Consider the following 21828-nt stretch of genomic DNA (forward strand, 5'->3'; position numbering starts at 1 on the left):
AAATTGATGCTGACTACAGTGGGAAATATTTCATAAAAATGTATATTTCAACATAAACTATAAGGCAAAGCTGCCACTGTAACCAGAGAGGAAGTGATGATTAGTTTCTAATTTACACGTGCAGTGATTTCTTTGGCAAGTGTGAATTCCATGTCCTTTGGTAAGGTTCTTTGTAACTGTTCCTACTTGAAGCAGTTTGGGGGATATTAAAAAGATACAGAGGTCTGCTGAAACTTGATGCTGTTTAATTTATATGTAAGCAAACTAGCTGCCTATCCAGATTACACATGTGGGTCATCTAGTGGTAGAAACTGCAGAGCCAAAGATCAAATAGAAGTCTTGTGTACAAGCCACATGAGAAATAGTAGAAGGATTTGACATTTATTCATATGCATCAGCTTTTATAAGAATAATTTATTGTTTTTTGTCTTCCTTTTTCTTCATCAGATATTCCGTCAATGAGGAAATAACTTTTGTTCTTACCTTAGAGATGGGAGTTCTCAGTGTTGCCCAAGGTATTGCTCTGAGCAAAGAGACCAATTCTGAAATGAGGATATTGAAGATGAGCCCTTCTGAAAATAGCCCTTGCTATGCAGTTGGATTTCACTCCCAGAAATCCATCTCTCCCTCCCACAGATTGCCCTTGTGGTAGTAACATGGGAAGATTATATATTACCTCATCTCCTTACAAAGAAAAGGACACGTGCTATGGGAAAGCTTTGTTTCTTTTAATCATTTTTCAGGCCTCCCCTGCCTTCAATATTTCACTGAAGTGGTCCTTGGTTGCCTTTAGAAAGACACTCTAGTGAGAGAGGAAGAAACAGAGTAATGAAAATGATGACTTCATCTGGAAAGACTTTCTAACCAAAAAGGATAAAGGGACAAGCTGTGACCCTATCCATGAATACGTGAGGCTGACAAGGATAGATAGGTATATGAAGTTTTGACTGCTTCTTCAATACTTTGCCTGGTAACTGGTCTATCTGATATTACAGTTTGGCAGGAGACGTCATCTCTTTATCACAAGCTCATCTGTACATTTTTAAGGGGGAAGAGGCAAACCTTTATGTAGGAGATTTTTAGGTTACTGATTTTAAATGTGCTATAATAAGGAAGATAAATATCACATTATGGGAATATGGAAGCTATTCTGCAGAACCTAGCATGGGAGTGAATGAGTTTCATTGTTCCTTCCTCTTCTCATCTACTCAATCCTGAACTTGAACACTATATTAATTCTACCGGGACAAAGTTAATTGCTGATGGGTTCACAGAATTATAGAAGTGTAGACTTTACTTCTCTAGAAATAAAATCTGATTATGTTTGAGTCATTTCAGTCCTGGATGGCACATTTTCAAACTACAATAGAAGGAATGTACCAGCTAAGTTATACTGTAAATTTATGATGTTCATTTTAACTAATATAAACTGGACCTGGCTAATAATAAGATTGAGTTAGGAAAGCTATAGTTCATCTCTATAGCATCAGAAAAGGAAAGCCCAGTATACTTGTAGTAAAAGTACATATAATCAAACACAAAATCCCAGTGTTTCAGATTTTTCACTGATTTTCCAAGGACCAAAGAAATGCTTGGAGGAGGATGGTATGAAGAGGCTAAGTGTTTGGGGAGTGGAAGCTAAATTATACTTTCAATTATTATATTTTTTCTACAAAATTGCTTAATATACATTGCTAGAAATTGGTATAAACAGAGCTACTATGCTCATGAAGTATTAATACTTTATGTACCACATCATACATTTATATAGAGTATAAAATGGTGGAGTTCTTAAGTTCCTTATATGTCACTAATATACAATTGCTGTGGAAGTCTTGGATTGGATTGCTTCTCAAATCTAAAAGCCCAGTTAAACATAAGGCATTGCTCCCAGTTGCTTTCTTGGTAAAACATCATATAACTGTCTCAAGAAATAAATGTGGATTTGGAGAGAAAAGGGTAAATTTGTGAAGCTATATTGAGGATACTTCTTGGAGTGACCCAGCATCACTAGTTTAGCTTGGACTTATTTTTTGTGCGTTTATATAAAATAGAATGATTGAAAACAGTAATTCTGGAGGCAAAAATGTAACACAAAGTAACAGACACATTCTTCACATGTATCACAAATTTGAAGCTTCTACCTTTGTCATGAATGAGCAAATAGAGAGAGACCTGGCCTTTGTGTCTAGCTTCCTCTTAAAAGCCTCTTAATCCAACATAAGAGAGTTTTATGTATTTTTTTAACAACAACAAACATGAATCAAATTGCCTGGTATAGCAGCCAGTGGCCACATCTGCAGCAAAGACTTTTTTGTGGGAGCTCCCAAAGCTCATAACCATGGAGTGAACCATAATTATATTGTTTAGAAATCCATGTCAGAGAAAAAGCTTTTTTGACTTTAACCATTTCCCATTAATTTTGGGTGGTTTGGAAATAGGCCAGAGAAACATTTTACCAAGTTTCTGTAACTTTTCTATTATTTTAATGGTTCTAAAGGAGAACTGATTAGTGAATGACAAAGGGAAGTAAAAAAAAAAAAAAAAAAAAAAACCCAGGAAGAGTCAAGTAAAAAGCTCAAAAAGGTGTCACTGTCCTTGATTTTGTGATCTTTTTGGAGTATATTTCCTAATCTTTGATGTCTTCTCTTTTCATGACCATTCCAGAGAACTTCAGCTAGAGACAAAATAATAAGGAAATACAGTTAAGCTATGTGATAGTGAAGAAATACCTGGATATCTAGAATTTCCAAGTTTTGTTTGGTTTTGTTTAGAGACAGGGTCTCCGTCACCCAGGCTGGAGTGCAGTGACAAATCATGGTTCACTGCAGCCTCCACCTTCTGGGTTTAAATGATCCTCCCACCTCACCCCCTGAGTAGCTGGGACAACAGACATAAGCCACCATGCCCAGATAATATTTTTAAATAATATTTTGTAGAGAAGGAGTCTTACTATGCTGTCCAGGCTGATCTCACACTCCTGGCCTCAAGTGATCCTCCCACATTGGCTTCCCAGAGTGCTGGGATTATAGACGTGAGCCGCCACTATATTTTTAACTGAAGATGAGTTTCCATTTATTTATAGACATGTAAGTGTTCTTAGTAAAAGTTCTGTGAGCTTTATTTCTTTGGAAACCATACTGAGAAGTTTACAAAAACATCTGGGGCACAATTGGGACACATCTACTCTCTGTTTCACCTCTACTCACATCCTTTCTGACTTCAAAAGTAATGTTTCTTATAGGCAAGGAAAATACTTCATATTGAGCATATGATAAGTGGCAACTTTGCCAAGACTAATTTATAAGAATAGAAACTGAAATATTATCCATGGTTTCCAAAGAAAAGCATTTTTTTCCTGAATGGCCCACTTCCAATCTATCATTCTTTTCTTCACTTTGTTGTTTATGTATATCTCTATCTTCATTTCCATATATCAAATATTATCTGTCCTCAAAGGCTCATCCCAAATGCCTCTACCTTTATAAGGCCCTTCTTGCTTACTTCTCTTTACCTCTCCCATGCAAGGAAAATCATTGACTTCTCCTATATACCACCCACCCACAATAAACTTTTGTGTACTTCTTTTATAAAGCTTATTACTTAATTTGCATAATTGTCTATAAATTTGTCTAATCCCTCTGCTAGGTATGAACTGTTTAAGTGAAAGAACTTTAATACTGTGTCTTAGGACAGGACACAGTAGGTACACAGTAAATATCATTATACAAATTGAATCTCTTTTATTGTGAACAGGAAATTTTTTTCCAGAATTTTTCATACTACTTACAGAATGATAGACTGATAAATGCATCACTATATTCAAAATGAGAAAGACAATCAAAATAATTTTTAATTGTTGTGAGTCTACAAACCCCCTTGTTTCAGATGCTCAGTATCCTCTTTAAAAAAATTTATTTTGGCCAGTTGTAGTGTGTAATTCCAGCACTTTGGGAGGCTGAGCTGGGCCGATCCCATGTGGCCAGGAGTTCGAGACCAGCCTGGCCAACATGGCAAAACCCCGTCTCTACTGAAAATACAAAAATTAGATGGGCATGGTGGCGCATACCTGTAATCACAGCTACCCAGGAGGCTGAGGCACAAGAATCGCTTGAACCCAGGAGGCAGAGGTTGCAGTGAGCAGAGATTGCGCCACTGCACTCCAGTGTGGGTGACAGAGTAAGACCCTGTCTCAAAAAACAAACAAACTGTATCTTGGGATGTGTAAAATAACTCATAAATTAAGAGTTTTTAAAAGTAGAGCAAATCCACAAACTGAAAGAAAATAAAGAGATCAAGAATGGAACCAGAAAATAAGAAATTATAACTTTCTTTATAAAAAATAAATGAGAATCTTTAAAGACAACCCCCCAAAAAGCATCATTTACAGAGTTAAAACAATGCACTTATTAACTTGCATTTTCAAGGCTTCCTTCATAAGTAAAGAGGAAATATCACTGAAGAATTAAAATATTGTCTGGCATCAGACTTACTCAAAGCTGTTTACAAATCAACTTGCAATTTGGACTTCAGCCTATCCGCAGTGAATGTGGATCAGTTTGGCTAGTGTATGTACTCTATGCACATCACCATCCAAACTATGGAAAAAGTGATGTAAATATGATGGACTGCTGACCCAAAATGTACTGAGGACATATTTTAATTGCATAAGAAAAATGAGATGGAATTTGATAAGGGAAGAAAAAATAAATAAAGAAGTTATAGACTGGGCACGGTGGCTCACGCCTGTAATCCCAGCACTTTGGGAGGCCAAGGCAGGTGGATCACAAGGTCAGGAGATCGAGACCATCCTGGCTAACACAGTGAAACCCCGTCTCTACCAAAAAAACAAAAAAATTAGCTGGGCATGGTGGCGGGCGCCTGTAGTCCCAGCTACCTGGGAAGCTGAGGCAGGAGAATGGTGTGAACCTGAGAGGTGGAGCTTGCAGTGAGCCGAGATCGCACCACTGCACTCCAGCCTGGGTGACAGAGTGAGACTCCGTCTCAAAAAAAGAAAAAAGAAGTTATATAGAAGTAGAAAAAATATTTTATGGAAGGAAAATTGAGGAAACAGAAAAGCAAAATATTAAAAATGAGTTAGTTGGGGCCAGTTGCTCAAGCAAGAAAAATGTCAGGTACAAGGTATACCTCTTAACTGATAGAGTCACCAAACGTCTATTAACACCATCAGTTTAAAAAAAAAAAAAAAAGTCAACTCGTAACCCATTGTGAAATCAACTCTGCCCATAGCTTTCTAGAAAAAAATCCTTAGTGTGATGATTAGAGAAATGAAAAAAGAGAGAGGCTCAAAGAAGGACAGTAGTAAACTGTTTATGTCCTAAATTGGACATCATTAGCACTTGTATAGTTTGGTGGAAATTGTTGTGTTAAAGCCAAATTTCTGTTTACAGAAAGAAAATGATGGTAGTAGAGAATGAATTGTACTGCATAGATTCAAGATATGAAGAGTCACTGTGGTACCAGTAATATTATCATGCTGAAAAAAAATTAGCAGTAAAGATATACATTGAACATTTAACAGGATTTTGCTATTACTTTGATAATATCTTAGTAAAGAACATAGAAACACAGGGCTGATAGAAGAAGTGTTATATGTAATTATCCCACTCTACTAAGTCATATAGTACAAAATTAACACTGAATCCATCTTAAAGAAAGTATTTTATCATAAATAATACGCAAGGTGGCCTGCTTAATAACTCATTTAAAGTTATAAGGACAAGTGAATGAGGCTGTCTGAAATGAGCACATAAAATACTCTTTGATTACATATTTAGTGAAATGTCATAAAAGGATTTTGTTTCCTGGAATAAGAAGAGTATCTGGCGTTATATAGAATAGCTATAGAATTGTCATCTTTCACATTTTCCCAGTAGCCAAAGGTCAGAAATAAATATAGTAATACCTTAGTATATTAAGAGGCTTTCATATGTTTGTTTACTTCTTTCAGTACCTTTTTTCTTTAACCACTGTGAAGAAGTTATTTTCTTATTCATGACTAGTTTTCTTCAATGTAGGTTTTCAGTTCTTAATAGTATGAAGGAATGAACTTCCTACATCCATTGTTTTTGCAACCTTTGCTTTATATTAATGTTAAGAAATAGTCCAGTCATAGGCCAAGTGTAGTGGCTCACACATATAATCCCAGCACTTTAGGAGGCCAAGACAGGTGGATCACTTGAAGCCAGGCATCTGAGACCAGCCTGGCCAATATGGTGAAACCCCATCTCTATAAAAATACAAAAATTAGCTGGGCATGTTGATGCACACCTGTAATCACAGCTACTTGGGAAACTGAGGCATAAGAATCACTTGAACCCAGGAGGCAGAGGTTGCAGTGAGCTGAGATCACGCCACTGCATTCCAGCCTGGGCGACACAGTGAGACTCTGTCTCAAAAAAAAAAAAAAAAAAAGAAAAGAAAAAGAAAAACAAACAAAAGAAATATTACAGTCATGGTTTTAAAACTTGATATCCTTTTGGCGCACCTGTAGATGAACTTAATTCTGAGACTAATTGATCTCTTAGGTATCTTGCGATCGTTAGACAGAAGTTACATGAGAGAAATGAGATAATGTAAAAGGTCAGTACTGAAGGTCAACTCCCTGCAGGTTTTCATCACACCTGAATTGAGGATGAACAGAGCCCACTTCAGTTGGATGTCTACATGGTGCTTTGTTCAAAATAAGTGTGACTTTTCCTTTCTCCTCTCACTGACAAACAAGAGAGAATCCACAATATAACTATTTGCAGTTCTGATACCATGGCCATAAGGCTAATCTGAGTGAGGCAGAGAATATGCACATGCACATGCACATGTGTCCCTTACAGAGAACCACATGGCCTTCTATCCAGACTGATCTGAGTAGAAATTTAACCAAAAGCCATCTTATTCACTGGCTTCATCCAAATGCATAACCACTGTTTAGGAAAAAGAAGATATCCAAGTACACTAAGAAAAATTATTGATTTTTAAATTGTGTCAAGGTGGCATATCTAGCACTAATGAAAGCACTGTTATGTCAGTGGCCTAAGAATTACAAATAATAGAAAATTAATATAATAATGAAAATATACTCTTTAAGTAAAATGTTGCAGTAAAGTTTAAACTAGTTTCTGTTCAGTTATAGAACTTTTTTATGTTTCATTATTGTAAACCTTGCACATAGTCTTATTGTAAACTTTATACCTAGTAGGCACTTAATAAATACTTGAAATAAAGATTTTAGATGAAAGAAAATTGTAAGCTGTTATGTAACATTAGGGCAAAGGAGGTATTACCCCTAAATACTTGTGCCTATAGTAACACACATGCATTCACATGCATACAACCCCTAATCATTTGGATGCTCTACAACCGACCAGTTTTCTTTTTCAATTACTGTCCATGGGACCCTTTCCTGAGGCCCCAGCACTAGGATCATTTTTAAGTCTTTTCTTCGTTTGCCCTTCATTAACAGTCAGTCAGTCACTAAACTCTGCCAGTTCTCACCCAATAATGTCTCTTCATTCGGCCCCTTTCTTTTATTTATTTTCAAGCGCTCACAGTGAACCAAGTGGCCCCTTATCTCCTTCCTGAACCACTGGAATAGGCCACCCTTCCTTCAGACTATCTTCACAAAACAATTTTTTTAACCATCTAGGATACCTGCTCCCACACATAATTTTCTATGTCTCATTTCTTGGCCTTGGATTTTATACTGCTGCTTTTCTACCTGAAGACTAGAATCCCTATTCCTCATCTGGCTCTAAAGCCACTCTACTACTGGTTATCCTTCTTGGCCTCCTCTTCTTTTCCAGCTCCAAGGTCTCCATCAACTTCTGTTTTCCCGGAATGGAATGAACAAGAGCTTTGGCTTAGCATTGGTAATCTTTACGAACTGGTTCCTCATGCAGCCCCATGCCCCGGTAGTTACCCGCCACTCTACTGCTCTGCTTTCTCTATGTTAGCCAAGTCGGTGGGCTTTCCACTTCCCATTTCCATGCCTTTGTTTATGCTTTCTTCATTCTATGGTATTCATCTCTCTCACCTTGGAAAATATATATCCATTACTTTCTTCCAAATTCTTTTTTAACCCTATTTGTTATGCTTAAGTCTTTGTACACTGTGTGTACACACTTTTGTGTTGGTCTATAAGTGCTGTGCAGTTTTGCCTGTATAGGTTTTGTTTTTCCCTTATTCCCAGCAAGAATTACAAACATCTTTAGGGAGTGGAGGGCATCTCCTTAATTATGATACAGAATTCTCCACATACAACTTTTTCAGTAAATGTTTGCTGACCTCTTCATGCCATAGGTGACCACTAGATATTAACAAGGCATTTGAATTCTCCAGTCTGGGTAAAGCACTCAGGACTCCTCCTGGGTGTTTGATTAGAAGGTCTCAGATGTATTCTACCATGTAAAGAAAGTCAAAGGACCTATGTTGCCTGGCCAGGCAATAGTTTTCAGAGGCAGCGGGCCAGGTCCACCATTCGGTAGAGGAAGTTTGCCAAATGTTGTTATAATATTCAAATGGGTTATCCTTAAATGAACACATTTGATAAGCATGCCCACCCAGGCTGCTTTCTGAAGATGTAAATGGGCAACAAAGCACAAGTGTGACTCAATCCGCTGCCAGAGACTGACTGGCTCCAAAAACATCTACACCCACCACTTTCCACTGTGTAAGATGTACCGATTTACTCTAGTTGTGCCAGCCCAGTGTTTGAGAATTATCAATGAATCAGTAAGGGAGAAAGACCATCAAATTTTTTCCTGTACTTATGGATCTCGAGAATTCTTCATTAAAAAGAATTTTTAAACTGACTGTCTCAAGTGTCTGTAGGGACAGCTATTATGTAAAGAAATTTCCTTCTGACTCTATTTTAGCCCACCTAATAAAATCTGATGGCAGCACATAGATTGCTTCAGGGAAAATAGTTTCAGGGTTAAAAAAAGACTTAGAATTAAACTTTATGTCTTGCTCCAAAAGAACTCTGTCTCTGAGAGTATATGGAAAGGCTGTTTTTGGCCATGAATTAAAGAACTGTTTTATGAAGATGGTTCAGATCTAAGATTTGAAGAGGCCATTACTTTAACTAGAAGCTTGTAATATGTACTCATAAGTAACTGTGAAGACCCCCTTCTCCAGCCTGATGAAGAGAAACAGACTATTGAGAAGTCCTTGGTGTCCCTACTATGGGTTATTAATCATAATAACACCTTAACTACCCTATTGCTAATCTCTACCTTATTGCAAGGTGGATATTGTTATCCCTAATTTACAAATGAGAAAGTTGTTGCTTAAAGTGATCAGGTGGCTCACACAATGGTGTACCACTAGTAAGTAGCTTTGGTAAACACTGATATCTCTGGTATTAAAGCCAGTGTTCTTGATCCTCGCACCCTGCTGCCTTCTAACTAAATTACACAATACATGTGAAAGCATTTTGCAACCTAAAAGGTGGTATACAGATGGTAGTGTATATGAGAGACAGAAAGTCCTGGGAAAGGCAATTTCCAGATCACGCTGAAGAAGGAAAAAAGAAAGAATGAATACTCTAAAAGTACTAGCAGCTCTTTTAGTCATATACAGAACTCCATAAATTATTCTTCTGTGGTATTTAGAAGCATTCAGAGATAAAAGAGTTCATATTCCTTTTTGATTAGACTACCCAGAAGCATATATATCCAAAGCAGATTTTCCCTCCTTCGTATACAGAGATGATGCTCATGGATAATACACCCAGGAAGAAAGAAGAGGTGTGAACAGAATTCTTATATTTTCATATATACATCAACTTCATGAGCCATTTCATTTTAGTTTTCTGACAGAGTTTTTTCATGATAACCACATGAAATAGGTACTCATTCTTCTAGATTTATTGTTGGAGTAAAATTAGTTCCTAGAGATACTATCTTCCATGTTTTGGTATTAAATACAGACTGAATGAATGACTCATAGGATTTTTGACATAGTTGAGAGATACCCCCATACATTTGAATACCTAGTTTTTGGACCATTTGTTGTGGTGCACACCTGTAATTCCAGCACTTCGGGAGGCCAAGGCAGGTGGATTGCTTGAGCTCAGGAGTTTGAGACCACCCTGGTTAACATGGCAAAATCCCATCTCCACAAAAAAATACAAAAATTAGGCAGGCGTGGTGGCATATGCCTGTAGTTCCAGCTACTCGGGAGGCTGATGTAGGATGATCGCTTGGGCTCAGGAAGCAGAGGCTGCAGTGACCCCAGATGATGCCACTGCACTCCAGCCTAGGCAACAGAGTGAGACCTTCTCTCAAAAAAAAAAAAGAGAGAAAGAAAAAAGAAATCTAGTTTTTAAGAGTACTACAGGTAATTTTATTGGTTTTAGGTTATGTGCCTTTTTATATTAAATAGATTTGTTCTTCAAATCATTGTATTTTTTATTGATTTCTTTTCATAATTTCATGGTTGGCAATTCTTGGCATTTTAGAAAGAAGGTAAAAATTTGTAAACAAATACTTAAATGATTTAAATAAGCTATTGTTTCAAATTTTCTCTAATATAATTAAACTGAAATGGTTACTGCTTTATATTTAATTTATCTTTGTGACCAAATCCAGTAAGTCTAACTACAGCTAGTCTTTCCTTAAGGGTTACAGGAGATAAGAATGTTGTTCTCACTGTTAAAGCAGAGTTGTTCACTGCCTACCACAGTGCCAGAGAATAGTAGGTGCTCAACGAATAGTTGTGGAATAAATCATCTGTACTTTGTCATTTGGTTTAATGTTTCCTGGAGTGAAAAGGGAGGCATTTAAATTAACAATACTTACCTACTTCCTGAGATTTTTTCATGCTTACTCTCAAAGGTAATTTTCGTTTGAAAAATCTTTGAAGAAAAAGACTTCGAAAGTTCTTGAGTTAAGCTATTATAAAAGAGAACTTTTTCACTACTCAGAAAATAGCCAATGCCTTCTTCATTTTTATGACCATTAAAATCTTAACTTTTTGCTTGATTTTAAACGTACAAACTGTATTGTAATAAATACAGCTGGTGTTGTTAAGAAACTTGAGAAATATAAATCTTTGAGTATCGAAAGCTAGAGTCCTTGGCTCATGCTGGAAGCAGCCAATTTTCTAATAGAGTTTATATTAGCCAAGGGTTTTATAGTCAATTTACTAGTTGTTGTTAAGAAACAGAAGTACCAGGAAGAAAGGCAACTTGGTGCATATCACAGGAAGTCAGAGATGGGGGCTAAGGCTTGAATCGGTTGATATAGTCCTGATAACTCTAAGTGATAACGCAGCTTATTGGTCCAGCTGCTCCCCTCTGTTCAAAGAAATCTCATCTACACCATTGATTTAACATAGGGAGAGACAAAAGGACTCAGAAATTATTATACAGTCAGCCCTCAGTATCTATGGGTTCTACATTTGTAGATTTAATCAACCACACATCAAAAATATTTGGGGAAAAAAACAATAAAAAGTAACAATACACCAAAAAAAGACAAATTAAAAATACCCTATAACAACTATTTACCTAGCGTTTATTGTATTAAATATTATAGGTAACCTAAAGGTGGTGAGAAGTAAAAGGGAAGGATGTGCATAGGTTATATGTAAATACTGTGCCACTTTATAAGAGGGACTTGAGCATCTGCAAGTCTTAGTATCTGCAGTGGGATCCTGGAACCAATCCCTCACGGATACCAAGGGACAACTGTATGTTTTTCTGGATATTATATGTGTATGAGATTTTTTTGCTTTCAGTAATTGTGATTCATAGTTTCAGTACAGATCTTTCCAACTTTCATTTAAACCCATGTGCTGCATTGTATTGTAGTACTCCCGGGAACAAATTTTGGTTGCGAATGTGCCAGGAACAGTGCAATAAGTTATCGAAGAAAGCTATTAAAGAATAGGTATTTAAACCTTTGGAAAGGAAATTGGCTATGTTATTCTGAATGGCTCTGATTCACCTGAACCCTTCTTGTGTACCTCACTGCCAGAGGAGAAAAACCAAGTAGGTAGAACACATGTATCTTTTGTGTCCCAGTCTGCTAGACCTCAAATGAGATTACTGTTGAGAGGAAAAAACAAATTTCCTTTTCATTCCACAAGGTAACTTAGCTGCTTTCAAATGCAAAAACGCTTTCTCCCACAACCTCCATTCTCCCTTCCCCAGCCCCTCCTCTTTAATTCCTGTCTGGAATGGATTCCTCCCAAATGAGGATAATCCTGCCTTAGCTGTTTACTCACTTGGTTACCTTCCGGGGCTCTGCACCGTCCACAACAGGCTTTGCCATTTTTTATTTATTCCTGCCAGAATGCACTTAGGAGTTTTTATTATAGTTATGGTTGAGGTGGCACTTTAGCTCTAAGCTCTTATATTTATGATTTATAACTTTCTCTTTAAATTGCATGTTGGGCTAGAATTTCTCAAGCACATTTTCTATTTAGACACAAATGTTTCATAAAATTTGAAGAAAATATTGGGCATGGCAGCCCAATATCCAAGAATTCATTTAACTCACCTGCCTTCAGAGTTAGCTGATGCAGCTCAGTGCATCATGTATTAAATGTTATCTGGGCATTCCATAGTAGGCTATAAACAAATACCTACCTTAAGGAAACTATTGTGAAAAAAATAATTCTAGGTATCTTTCAATAAAGTGAATTTTAAATTATCATTGTTTCACATTTCCAAAATACCTGTAGACATCCAGATGATCTTTAAATTATGATTATTCATTCTTTAATAGTAATAGTTGATCTATTACTATAAACTCCAAGAAAGTTTACAGAGCATGTGTTACATATATTACTTCACTAATTCTTCATAATAGTCCTACAAGCAGGTATTCTAACTCTGATAATAAGATTCAGAGAGGTTTAATAATTTGATGAAAGTTTCCTTAGCTAGTCAATAGCATTAATAGGATTCCAGTCCCTATTCACCTTTACTTGTTCTGCTAGATGCACCCATAAACCAAAATATTCTGAGTTACTCTTTCAGCATTAATCCCACGTGAATATGCTTTGTCATATGTTGAAGAAAAGGTCTGTAGGTACTATCACAGTCCACAGGTTGTTTGGTTTGTTTCTTACATGAATGCTCTTTCCTTCTCCAGGGGATGGCTAGTGTGTAATCAGAAGTGAAGATTCAAGGATTTATAGAGGAAATGGGCAAATTTGTAAACAGGAATATGGTAATCATTCAAATAGGGCATTGTAGTTTAAAAAAGAATCACACTTTTCCAGTAATATTGATTATGTAAAACTAGGCATCCACAAGTTGAATCCTGATCTATTGTGCTTTATGTTCTTTCCCGGGAACTCTATAACACACACATTTAAATGAAACATATCTTGTAGAAAACCACTGGAGGAATGTTGTGGAAATGACAGAGAGTAGCGCTAGAAACCTTAATTTTAAATTTCATGACTTTTGTGCAATTAGAAGCTCAACCTTAACATCGCATTAACTTAGATTTTTTGCATTTAATTATAGATACTGGGTTAAAGCTATTGGAGTTAATATTTTAAGCCTCCATTAATGGTTGTAATCAATTTTTTGTATTATTTTTTGCTAAAATAATCAAAAGGGCATTTAACCTGGACAAGAAGTAAATCTGGGATTCTAGAGATTAATATTAAATCTGCTAATGTATGGTCCTACTGTTCCCTGGAAGCCTAGGTAATCTGATCCTATATGCAAGAGTTTACAGGTAACAAGAATCTCAGGAAAAAGTCAGAGGGTTCAGTATTTCTCTTTAAATCGTCATAGTAGCATTGTTTTTTTAGCTTCTCAGTGGGATGAATTTTAAGCAAATGGAGGGTGGGGATACAAGGATAAAAAGAATTGACATAAAAACTAAAGGAATTGCTTAATTTGTAAATTTAACCCTGTACCATGATCTTCATTAGGGATATTTGCTATACTGATTCAGTGCCAAGCACAGGGGGCAAATGGGACAGAAAGGACACTAACTATATTGAAGATGACACTAGAAATTTGGAGGGCTCTTAATAATTAGGTACTTAAGCTCACCTAGAGAAGTGATTAGCGTTTAGAAGTGGAGACATGGCTACAGGAACACAGATAAATTAGAATGGAACAAAATGTCCGGTTTGCCACAGTTCTTTTAAGCAATTGTAGCCTGCACTGGGGATAGGGGAATACTGTCCATGCTGCTTACACAGCCTCCCACAAGAGCCAGTCTGTTTGGTTCCAGTACATTGGACTTTGGTGTTGCAGATGTAGCCTAGGTAGGAGGAGCCCAGGGTTTGTTTCATACCTCTTTCACTAACAAAACAGATACTCTCAAATAAATCACTCACTCTCCTTATTTTTCCACCCTTCTACTTATGGAAGTAATGCCTTCCTCTCAGATAATACTAATATTTACAATATAAACTTAAAAATTATGGGTTGATTTTCTAGTTTATGTGCACAGAGGTGTTGATAATATTCTCTGATGGTTGTTTGTATTTCTGTGGGGTCAGTGGTAATATTATCCTTTGCAAACTAACACAGCAACCAAAGAAAACCACAGAAAACCAAATACCGCATGTTCTCACTTGTAAGTGGGAGCTAAATGATGAAAATACATGGACACATAGAGGGGGACAATACAAACTGGGGCCTTTTGGAGCATGGAGGATGGGAAGAGGGAGAGAATCAGGAAAAATAACTAATAACTTCATTGTTAAAATAATCTGTACAACCCCCATGACACAAGTTTACCTATATAACAAGCCTGCACTTATACCCCTGAACTTAAAATAAAAGTTTAAAGAAAAAAAAAAAAAAAAAACATGGGTTGAAAGCAATTTACAACTAAGAGAAGATGAACATTTATAGCACAAGAGACACTTGGCAAAAATGTTGTGGGATCTTACTTGGGTCTAGAGATACAAAGATGGATGAATCATTTTTCTCAAGCAGCTCAGAATCTAGTGAGGGCAGTGGGGAACTGGAAGGATGAGTATAACCTTAGTAAAGAGATAAAAACAGAGTATGACACGAGTGATAATAGACTGGTACAGTAGATGGGATGACATCTGGATATTTGAAAAGCAGTAAGTATGTAGGTGTAAGTAAACATTAGTAATGATATGATGCAAAGGAAAGAATACTAGTACAGGAGCTCATTCTGTCCTTGAGAGTTACCATGTGTGATCCAAAGTAATACTCTGTTCCTGTGTTTCTTTATCTGTAAAATGGGTATAACACCTCATTGCTTATGTCATAAGGTATACCGAGAAGCAAATAAGAGCTGTGTATGTGAAGGCACTTTAAAAACTTTACACTGCTATACAAATGTCTCGCATTATTACTATTGTATCACCAAAAATAGTGGAGAATCAACATAACAAAATGCATGATTCAGAACTAAACTCATTTCACCAAAAATGTCAAATAATTATGAAAGAAGTAAACTATGAGACTTAAAATGTATGAATGACACATCTGACTAAAATTTTGTTATATGCAATTGATATGTTCTGGCCACCAACTAGCAGAATAATTGTGACTTTCCAAAATTATAATCTTCTAAAGCTAGGAAAGAGAAACTTAAAATTGGAAGGAGCCTGGACACTTATACATTAAAAATGACAGGATGAAAAAGAAGGAGGATTGTGCTTTTCCAAATGTCAAAATTTAAAATGCTAATAAAATCCAATAAACAGGATATTTACCATGGCTACAACAACTAGCAAAGGTTAACTTGGACAAGGACTGGAAACCATTGAAGGTACAGAGGGACAACAATCAATGAGAATGCCAGCCCCGGATGAGTTCTAATCTCATTGGCATGTACTCAAGTCATGGAGCTACTCCTTTCACAGCCTGAATGCGACTCTAATCATTATTTATGAGATTTTTTAATGCACATATTATTTCATAACTGTGCTTTTTTGCATAGCAGAAGTTACTTTTGAATCAAAGTGAGAAAACAGTTCTTAGGTGATTTAACTCCAACAGTTTGAATAAGATGACAGAATGCTCAGACACAAACAGGACCTGTCTCTACACATCTTAGACAGAGAGCAGAATATTCAAACATGTGTATCTTGCACTTAATTTAAACTGCGTGGTTGGTTACCTATCTCTCTGGCAATTCAGTATAAAGTTTTATTACTGTGAAATAGAATAGGGTAGGGATTTATGTCACACAAAAATGAATTTCCATGGATGGGAACACACATGAAATAATTTAGGTAAGCAGTATGTCAAATGAAAATTTAAGATGTTAGAGCTGGTGGTGCAAAGGGAGAAAGCAAAAGAGGAGGTTTGAGTAATAGATGATAAATATATCACACTGGGGAAAGAAAAAGGACCACAGATACTATATAGTAAGTTAAAGGTGGAAGAATTGTGGAAAACATTGAAGAATGATTTTTAGGGCAAAGAAATCAAAGCAGCTAATTAGACAAGAAGAGAGTCTCATTTCAGTGTCAATGAAAAATGTAACACTTAAAATAAATTTGAGCCTTTGTAATTATACCCATGAAAGAATAGAAGCCACAGGCCTAGCTAGAGTTTCTATAGGTTTAGCCATTAGGGTCATTTCTTTAAATTACTATTATACTTTAAGTTCTGGGATATATATGCAGAATGTACAGGTTTATTATATAGGTGTACATGTGCCATGGTGGTTTGCTGCACATATCAACCCGTCATCTACATTAGGTATTTCTCCTAATGCTATCCCTCCCCTAGCCCCTCAGCCCCCGAAAGGCCCCAGTGTGTGACATTCTCCTCCCTGTGTCCATGAGTTCTTATTGTTCAACTCTCACTTATGAGTGAGAACATGCGATGTTTGGTTTCCTGTTCCTATGTTAGTTTACTGAGAATGATGGTTTCCAGCTTCATCCATGTCCCTGCAAAGGAAATAAACTCATCCTTTTTTAATGGCTGCATAGTATTCCATGGTGTATATATGCCACATTTTCTTTATCCAGTCTATCATTGATGGGCATATGGGTTGGTTCCAAGTCTTTGCCATTGTGAATAGTGCTGCAGTAAACATGCATGTGCATGTGTCTCTATAACAGAATGATTTCTAATCCTTTGGGTATATACCTAGTAATGGGATTGCTGGGTCAAATGGCATTTTTGGTTCTAGATCCTTGAGGAATCACCACGCTCTCTCCCAGAATGGTTGAACTAATTTACACTCCCACCAACAGTGGGAAAGTGTTCCTATTTCTCCACATCCTCTCCAGCAACTGTTGTTTCCTGACTTTTTAATGATAGCCATTCTAACTGGTGTGAGACGGTATCTCATTGTGATTTTGATTTGCATTTCTCTAATGACCAGTGATGATGAGCTTTTTTTCATATGTGTGTTGACCACATAAATATCTTCTTTTGAGAAGTTTCTGTTCATATCCTTCATCCACCTTTTGATGGGGTTGTTTGTTTCTTGTAAATTTGTTTAAATTCCTTGTAGATTCTGGATATTAGCCCTTTGCCAGATGAGTAGATTGCAAAAATTTTCTCCCATTCTGTAGGTTGCCTGTTCACTCTGATGATAGTTTCTTTTGCTGTGCAGAAGCTCTTTAGTTTAATTAGATCCCATTTGTCTATTTCGGGTTTTTGTTGCCATTGCTTTTGGTGTTTTAGTCATGAAGTCTTTGCCCGTGCCTATGTCCTGAATGGTATTGCCTTGATTTTCTTATAGGGTTTTTATGGTTTTAGGTCTTACATTTAGGTCTTCAATCCATCTCGAGTTAATTTTTGTATAAGGTGTAAGGAAGGGGTCCAGTTTCGTTTTCTGCATATGGCTATCCAGTTTTCCCAACACCATTTATTAAATAGAGAATTCTTTCCCCATTTCTTGTTTTTGTCAGGTTTGTCAAAGATCAGATGGTTGTAGATGTGTGGCATTATTTTGGAGGCCTCTTTCTGTTCCATTGGTCTATGTATCTGTTTTGGTACCAGTACCATGCTGTTTTGGTAACTGTAGCCTTGTAGTATAGTCTGAAGTCAGGTAGCGTGATGCCTCCAGTTTTGTTCTTTTTGCTTAGGATTGTCTTGGCTATACAGGCTCTTTTTTGTTCCATATGAAATTTAAAGTTGTTTTTTTCTAATTCTGTGAAGAAAATCAATGATAGCTTGATGGGGATAGCATTGAATCTATAAATTACTTTGGGCAGAATGGCCATTTTCACAATATTGAGTCTTCCTATCCATGAGCATGGAATGCTTTTCCATTTGTTTGTGTCCTCTCTTATTTCCTTGAGAAGTGGTTTGTAGTTCTCCTTGAAGAGGTCTTCACATCCCTTGTAAGTTATATTCCTAGGTATTTTATTCTCTTTGTAGCCATTGTGAATGAGAGTTCACTCATGATTTGGCTCTCTGTTTGTCTATTATTGGTGTATAGGAATGCTTGTGATTTTTGCACACTGATTTTGTATCCTGAGACTTTGTTGAAGTTGCTTATCAGCTTAAGGAGATTTTGAGCTGAAATGTTGGAGTTTTCTAAATATACAATCATGTCATCTGCAAACAGAGACAATTTGACTTCCTCTTTTCCTATTTGAATACTCTTTATTTCTTTCTCTTGTCTGATAGCCCTGGCCAGAACTTCCAATACTATGTTGGAATAGGAGTCACGAGAGAAGGCATCCTTGTCTTGTGCTGGTTTTCAGAGGGAATGCTTCTAGCATTTGCCCATTCAGTATGACATTGGTTGTGGGTTTGTCATAAATAGCTCTTACTATTTTGAGATATGTTCCATCAATACCTGGTTTATTGAGAGTTTTTAGCATAAAGGGTGTAGAATCTTATCAAAGGCCTTTTTTGCATCTATTGAGATAATCATGTGGCTTTTGTCATTGGTTCTAAACTGTTTATGTGATGGATTACATTTATTGATTTGTGTATGTTAAACCAGCATTGCATCCCAAGTATGAAGCCAACTTGATCATGGTGGATAAGCTTTTTGCTGTGCTGCTGGATTTGGTTTGCCAGTATTTTATTGAGAATTTTCACATAGATGTTCATCAGGGATATTGGCCTGAAATTCTATTTTTTTGTTGTGACTCTGCCAGGTTTTGGTATCAGAATGATGCTGAACTCATAAGATGAGTTAGGGAGGAGTCCCTCTTTTTCTATGGTTTGGAATAGTTTCAGAAGGAATGGTACCAGCGCCTCTTTGTATCTCTGGTAGAATTCAGCTGTGAATCTGTCTGGTCCTGGGCTTTTTTTGGTTGGTAGGCTATTAATTACTGCCTCAATTTCAGAACTTGTTATTGGTCTATTCAGGGATTCGACTTACTCCTGGTTTAGTCTTGGAAGAGTGTATGTGTCCAGGAATTTATCCATTTCTTCTAACTTTTCTAGTTTATTTGCATAGAGGTGTTTATAGTATTCTCTGATGGTAGTTTGTATTTCTGTGGGATCAGTGGTGATATCCCCTTTATCATTTTTTATTGTGTCTATTTGATTCTTTTTTCTTCTTGATTAGTCTGGCTAGTGGTCTGTTTTGTTAATCTTTTCAAAAAATCAGCTCCTAGATTCATCAATTTTTTGAAGGATTTTTCATGTGTCTGTCTCCTTCAGTTCTGCTCTGATCTTAGGTATTTCTTCTCTTCTGCTAGCTTTTGAATTTGTTTGCTCTTGCTTCTCTAGTTCATTTAATTGTGATGTTAGAGTGTCAATTTTAGATCTTTTGTGCTTTCTCCTGTGGGCGTTTAGTGCTATAAATTTCCCTCTAAACATTACTTTAGCTGTGTCCCAGAGATTCTGGTACATTGTGTCTTTGTTCTCATTGATTTCAAACAACTTATTTATTTCTGCCTTAATTTTGCTATTTTCCCAGGAGTCATTCAGGAGCAGGTGGTTCCGTTTCCATGTAGCTGTGCAGTTTTGAGTGAGTTTCTTAATCCTGACTTCTAATTTGATTGCACTGTGGTCTGAGAGACTATTTGTTATGATTTCCATTCTTTTGCATTTGCTAAGGAGTGTTTTGCTTCCAATTATGTGGTCGATTTTAGAGTAAGTGCGATGTGGTGCTGAGAAGAAAGTATATTCTGTTGATTTGGGGTGGAGAGTTCTGTAGATGTCTATTTGGTCCACTTGGTCACAGGGCTGAGTTCAAGTCCTGAATAGCCTTGTTAATTTTCTGTCTCGTTGATCTGTCTAATATTGACAGTGAGGTGTTAAAGTCGCCCACTATTATTGTGTGGGAGTCTAAGTCTCTTTGTAGGTCTCTAAGAACTTGCTTTATGAATCTGAGTGCCCCTTTATTGGGTACATATATATTTAGGATAGTTGGCTCTTCTTGTTGCATTGATCCCTTTACCATTATGTAATGCCCTTTGTTGTCTTTTTTGATCTTTGTTGGTTTAAAGTCTGTTTTATCAGAGACTAGGATTGCAACCCCTGCTTTTATTTTACTTTCCATTTGCTTGGTAAATATTCCTCCGTTCCTTTATTTTGAGCCTATGTGTGTCTTTGTACATGAGGTAGGTCTCCTGAATACAGCACACTGATGGGTCTTAACTCTTTATCCAATGTGCCAGTCTGCATGTGTTTTTTTGTTTTTTGTTTGTTTGTTTGTTTGTTTTTGAGAAGGAGTCTCACTCCTTCGCCCAGGCCTGAGTGCAGTGGCGTGATCTTGGCTCACTGCAAGCTCCACCTCCCAGGTTCACACCATTCTCCCGCCTCAGCCTCCCGAGCAGCTGGGACTACAGGCGCCCGCCACAACGCCCGGCTAATTTTTTGTATTTTTAGTAGAGGCAGGGTTTCACTGTGTTAGCCAGGATGGTCTCGACCTCCTGACCTTGTGATCCGCCCACCTTGGCCTCCCAAAGTGCTGGGATTACAGGTGTAAGCCACTGCGCCCAGCCCAGTCTGTGTCTTTTAATTGGGACATTTAGCCCATTTACATTTAAGATTAATACTGTTATGTGTGAATTTGAGCCTGTCATTATGATGCTAGCTGGTAATGTTGCCCATTAGTTGATGCAGTTTCTTCATAGTGTCAATGGTCTTTACAATTTGTTATATTTTTGCAGTGGCTGGTACCAGTTTTTTCTTTCCATATTTAGTGCTTCCTTCAGAAGCTGTTATAAGGCAGGCCTAGTGGTGGCAACATCTCTCAGCATTTTCTTGTCTGTCAAGGATTTTAATTCTCCCTTGCTTATGAAGCTTAGTTTGGCTGGATATGAAATTCTGGGTTGAAAATTCTTTTCTTTAAGAAGGTTGAATATTGACCCCCACTCTCTTCTGGTTTGTAGGGTTTCTGCAGAGAGACCTACTGTTAATCTGATGGGTTGCCCTTTGTCGGTAACCTGACCTTTCTCTCTGGCTGCCCTTAACAAGCCAGTGGATCTTAGCTTGCTTGACTCTGTGGGAGTGGGATCCGCTGAGCTAGACCACTTGGCTCCCTGGCTTCAGCCCCCTTTCCAGGGGAGTGAGCAGTTCTGTCTCACTAGCATTCCAGGTGCCACTGGGGGATGAAAAATAACTCCTGCAGCTAGCTCGGTGTCTGCCCAAACAGCCGCCCAGTTTTGTTATTGAAACCCAGGACCCCGGTGATGTAGGCACCTGAGGGAATCTCCTAGTCTGCAGGTTGTGAAGACCATGAAAAAAGCATAGTATCTGGGCTAGAGTGCATCGTACCTCATGGCACAGTCCTCATGGCTTCCCTTGGCTAAGGGAGGGAATTCCCCAACCCCTTGCGCTTCCCAGGTGAGGCAACGGCCCACCCTGCTTTGGCTTGCCCTCTGTGGGCTGCACTCACTGTCTAACCAGTCCCAGTGAGATTCAGGTACCTCTGTTTGAAATGCAGCCATCACCCGCCTTCTGCATCGATCTTGCTGGGA

At 37.4% G+C, this 21828-nt stretch overlaps 1 protein-coding gene across 34 annotated transcripts in view; it reads left to right on the forward strand.

Annotated features, from left to right (window-relative positions):
- The window catches only part of ZBTB20 (zinc finger and BTB domain containing 20), an 811121-nt gene that overhangs the window by 590121 nt on the left and 199172 nt on the right, over positions 1-21828 (forward strand). For 2 of the 34 annotated variants that reach the window (XM_050781940.1, XM_050781950.1), the window contains one exon: positions 19821-19871. The exons of the other annotated variants lie outside the window; for them this stretch is intronic. The gene's annotated coding sequence lies outside the window, so the exon portion shown is untranslated. The remainder of the gene's footprint in view (positions 1-19820; positions 19872-21828) is intronic. 34 annotated transcript variants of the gene reach the window in all.

The sequence above is a fragment of the Macaca thibetana genome, chromosome 2, assembly GCF_024542745.1.
Source record: "Macaca thibetana thibetana isolate TM-01 chromosome 2, ASM2454274v1, whole genome shotgun sequence".
Taxonomy (NCBI): domain Eukaryota; kingdom Metazoa; phylum Chordata; class Mammalia; order Primates; family Cercopithecidae; genus Macaca; species Macaca thibetana.